Here is a 5320-nt window from a genome sequence, read left to right on the forward strand (position 1 = left end):
AGCCTTCTTAAGGCAAACTTGTCTAACTCATGTTTGTACTCAGATATTGTTGCTTCCGCTGACTCTTGTGTATTCGAGCTTATGTATTCGAGCCCTCGAGGCCCCTGGCTTGTAATACAATGCTTGTATTATATTAATTTATGTCTAGAGTTGTGTTGTGATATCTTCCAGTGAGTCCTTGATCTTGATTGTACACATTTGCATGTATGATTAGTGTATGATTGAATCAAGGGCATCACAAGTTGGTATCAGAGCCAACTGCTTGTAGGTAGCCGCCTTTCCAACTCCTTGGTCGAAGTTGAGTCTAGTCACTGAAAAACTTTTCCTAACATGGCTGTGTGTCTTACGGGCCCACGTCTCCATTGGGTGGTATTAGGATCTTTTATTCCTCGTCTATACTCTCGGACTTTGATCTTTCGTCTATTCAGGTTAAACATTTTGTTAACTCTAACTCTAGGTTATCGTAAATACTTTCTCCCGGAGAGCCCCTCACTCCAGATGATTGCTTGGTGCACCAGAAGATTCTAAAGATACTTTCTATGTTTTTCTGAGACCCTTGTGCCCATCGCTTTTGCAATTCCCTTCCATCGATAAACCCCTATGCATGACCAAGTACACTTGTCATTCATAAAATCATTCCCCTGTTTATCTTGTTATTACAAGATACCCCGAAATCCTCTCTATTGTACCGAGAATACTTTGTGTCTATCGCCTTGCAGTTCCTTGCCACATGAATACCCCTATAGGTAATTCCTTGCACTCACGGAGTATCCTCTCATCCCCAGTTGTTCATGTGTTTCACAAAATTCTTCAAAATACTATTCGATCCCCCGAAATCCTCAATAGCTTATTGCTCTTGTTCTTCACTACATGCTTTCATTATGGTTAATTCCATATGTCTAGCAATATCCATTTGAAATCCGTTGTGGTTGACTTTCTGATACTATTGATTCAATATGTGTGTGAATGCATACAATCATCAGTTGATCCTTATGAAATTCGTCCTTTTGCTCAGACGTCACTCCGTACAGGAGCTGGTTCTCGACCAATCAAATTGCGTCGATTGTACCCCTAAGTCTCTTCAACTTATCCATCCTTAATCAGAGTGTTTGCTTATGAACCCCCGATTTGGAAATCTTAATTCCTTTGTATTTAAGCTTTGAAATTATCCAGAAACTTCTATATTCCGATGCCCTTGCATTACTTCTTCTGGTTGAACATTGATACCCACGTCAAATTCTTTATGGTCAGCTAGATCATTTTGTGGACTATTATCCAACAGCTCCACATATTTAAAATCCTTGTGAGTTCTTCCCCTGATACATACTGCCTTTGGTAAAATGTATCCCCTATTTTGTCAGCCATGCTCTGCTTTCGAGATTGTGTTTTCTTACTCTTAAGGTTTGTGGTATATGTTCCTAAGATGCCCCACTGGGTTGAACCTATGCCTTCCCTAATCTTTGTGAACCCGAAGGATTTCACGAGTCATACTCTTCTGGTGTTTTGCCAGATAACATTTCAACACTACAACTTCATCGAAAGCGAGAGGTAAATGAAATGATATGCATTGAAGAAGTGGGAGTCGACCTTGAACTTTGTGTTCATGCCCATGGACACGATGTAGATCTTATCATGGAAGCTTCTCTTAAAATTAATTATCCCCTTGGTATAAGATCATATTATATCTAGGATTTGATCCTTTGCAACCGTGGTTCTGACCATGATTGTTCCCCTTTGATCCCATTTCTCAGACAAGTTAAAGAACTTGTCTTCTGCAGATCAATACACTCTTGCAACCTCTATTTCGATCTTCCTTCAATATTACTCCCCGGTATCTTGAGAATATCAAAGAACTGTGTTGCTTCTTATGAGTCTTCATCTAGTATTGCTTCTCACCGATTTCAGATTTCCCTCGGGTTCTGAGTTATTAGTTACTCGAGAACACCGATAAGTGAATCGATTCCGCACTCCGATTCATGAACTCTAAGTAATTTTCGTTGCTTACGAGTTTAATAATCCTTCAAGTCATTCCTAGCTTGATCGGCTATAACATTATCGTGCCAAATTTTAACTATGCTACCTGGTTCTTCTTCCTGGAGCACAATTTTCGACGATGAGCTAAGCTTACGACGATCTTCCTCGTCATATCATTTCGCCTTGAACAACAAGCTTGGTTTCAAGTTTGTGTCATACTCGTGGTTCCAATAACATTTCGCTTCATCATTCCTTTGACTTGATGTCATCGTCGATCGATTACATCTCCATGAAATCTCTCGACAAATGTGTCGTGATCATCATTAGTGTTCTGATGCTCTTCCAGGATATCAATCGAATTCATGATGATAAATACCATCCTTGCCCCCTCGATGACTTGGGTTATCATCGACAACATTCTTGCCTTCCCTCCAACACAAACTTGTTCGTATCATTTTGGCATTACGTCCTTTTGACATGTCGATGGATTGCTGCTGAACCCATCGGCCACATCCTCATCTTTTCCATGATGAAATTGTACGAACTATTCCAGCAGTTCCTGCGGGATCCATTGTGAATCCAAAAGTCTGACCTTTCCTTGATGAACATGTCAATGCTATCCGAATGCATGTCGGTGGTACTCCGATCATCAACAAGAACATTGGGAGCGCAATGCTAACTGTTTCTTGATCAATTATCCAAACACTGTTGTATGGGTAACGTCATGAATTTTCCTCTCCCCTTACTATCATGTCATGGATGTCATCCTCTGCTTGTCATTGGGAGGGATATACTCTTGATATTTGTGTTTAAACACATTTTCCCTTTCCATTGATCTGATTAAATTAATAATCACATTTTCCTTTCAATTGTTTCGTTCAACCTTTCTTGTGATCCATATGATATAATCAGTAATATTTCCCTGCTTATGTAAACACCCCGGTGTACAACTCTATCAGTAAGAACCTATTACTATTGTTGATGACATTCCGGTAACCACCGATGGACGTGAACCTTGCCTATTGGTCCGCCTCATTCAACGAGCAGGAAAATAGTTCTCTTTGTCCCTCGCCCTTGGTACCAACATTGTTGGCAACATAACTGACAGTCTATCATCTGACATGCCTTGCTATCGGCCCCCTTTCTACTTTTAACCCACATGGTGGGCCCATAACCCACAGTTCCATAGGATCGAAACCTTACTCTCATGTACAATATTGATTTTGAAACATTCTTTGCACTTGGCTTCGTATGTAATTCACAAGCCAACTTCCTCCCCATGTTTCATTCTGGTATCAGAGGCAACATTATTCTTCATTGCCCTGAACCCCATCATCACTTGTTTTAGGCATCCGCTGGATGCCTACCTGATTGAAACTTGTTGGACCTCCTTATAGCACTCACGATACATTTCTTGGTGCTTCTAAAATCTTCTTCCTTGAGATAACTACCGGATGTCGATCCTTTCAGACATCCGTTCTTATAGCTTCCCTCTTATTTCACTCCTTAAATCTCGGGACGAGATTTCATGTAGTGGAGGAGAATTGTGACGCCCGGAAAATTAAGCTACAGTAATCCTAAGTTAATGGTGCCATGTCATCATTTTTTTTTCTGTAGCTAAATCCAACGTTGTTCCAAACCGGTTAAAATTTCAATTTCAAATTAAAGTCAAAATTCAGATTTCTCGAATGGTGAAACTAACATGTTTGAATAATTCTATAAATTCCCCTAATCATTGTCATGTTGGAACCAGCCTCATTTGAATTCCCGAAATGCCCGTGAAATTTAATTTGGTGGTCTAGCAACAATTAAATTGGCCTTTCCAATTTCTAAAAATGGTTAGGCAACTCCTTTTGAGCCCAAACTTTTTCGTGCCTTCTAAGAATATTGTCTAGTATTTATATGACATGTTTCACATTTTACAAAAGTTTGTTTGGTGGGTCAACCAAATGCAAAAGTGGAGCTAAAAACTAAAATAGAAAAGTTTAAAAGGAAAACAAGAGAAAAAGGAGAAAAGGCCTCCCCCAGGCTTCACAGCCCACTTGGCCACTAGGCCGGCCCACCTACCCCACCATCCTGCTCCTTCCTGTTCACGAGAGGTGGTGGCGTGCATCCGACCACCATGGCTGCGGCTGTGAGTGCGTGGCGGCCATCCTGCGGTTCCCCGTCGTGTATAAGGTGGCCCCGACGCCCTCCTCCCTCCCTTGACGAACCCTAGCCGTCCGCCCCCCCCACTCGATCGCTCCACTCCTCTCGCTCCCCTCTCTCCCCCGAATGCAGCCGACACCGTGCGTCGCTCGATTCCGCGGCCACCGGCACCCCCGCGCTCGGGAGCCTTGTCTATGAGGTGTGCCGGCCGCCGCTTCTTCTTCCTCGACCATTGGTTGAAGCCGGGGCGATCTACAGCGAAGGAATCGAGCCCTTCTTCGTCCTCGACCATGGCTTCTTCCTGGCGAACTCCGGCACCGTCGATCCTCCCCGAGCATGCTGCCCTCCCCTACCGAACCACAGTGAGCACATGCTCCCCCTCGTCCTGTTTGCTTCGATCCTCGTGCCCCTAGCCTTTTTCTGCCTTAGCCGTCGACCGTCGCACCGCGCCCGAGCTCGTGTCGAGCTCACACTCGCAACCGCCATCGCCTGCTACCCGCGCCGCACGAACCTCGGCTGAGCTCGTGGTCGCCTTGACTGTCCGCGCTTCGGACGCGCTCACCGCGTCCGCACACCGAGTCCCGTCTGCCCCGTCCTCACCCTGACCGCCTCTGTCCGCCCAGGGCCGCGCCCTCGCGCGCGCGCGTGCTCGGGGGCCGCCCTCCCTGCCTTGTGGGCTGCTGCTACCTGCTGCTTGTGCTGCTGCGTGTGCACGCCCGCATCGCGCCCGCAAATGCTCGCCGCGCCCCCCTGACTTGAGTTATTGCCGCTGCTAGCTGCTCTGCCCGCGCGTCGCCTCTCCCGCTCGCGCGCTGCGCCCCCTGGGTAATGCCGTGACTGCCGGAGCGCCCGTGTGTGTGCGTGCGTGCATGCAGTGTGTGTGCGTTGAGTGGGTGGTCGAGCCCGCTCTGCCCGGCCACGCCCACCTCCAGCCTCGCCGCACCGCTGCTCTACTGCTGCTTTCCTGCTCCCGTAGCTGTCTGCTGCTGTGCTACACTGCCACAGTAACATTCAGTTACTGTAGCTAGTGCTAGCTTTTCTAATTTGACATTGTCTGGCCCTCTGTATAGCTTCTAAACAACGTCTAATCAGCGTAAAATAATGAGTAGAAAATATACTTGACAAACTTCATTTTATCCCACTGGACCAAATCCTTTCGATGCGTGGATTAATTCCTACGAAAATCACAAAGCTCAAC

The sequence above is a fragment of the Triticum urartu genome, chromosome 6A (assembly GCF_056163025.1).
Source record: "Triticum urartu cultivar PI428250 chromosome 6A, HENAU_Tu73, whole genome shotgun sequence".
Classification (NCBI taxonomy): domain Eukaryota; kingdom Viridiplantae; phylum Streptophyta; class Magnoliopsida; order Poales; family Poaceae; genus Triticum; species Triticum urartu.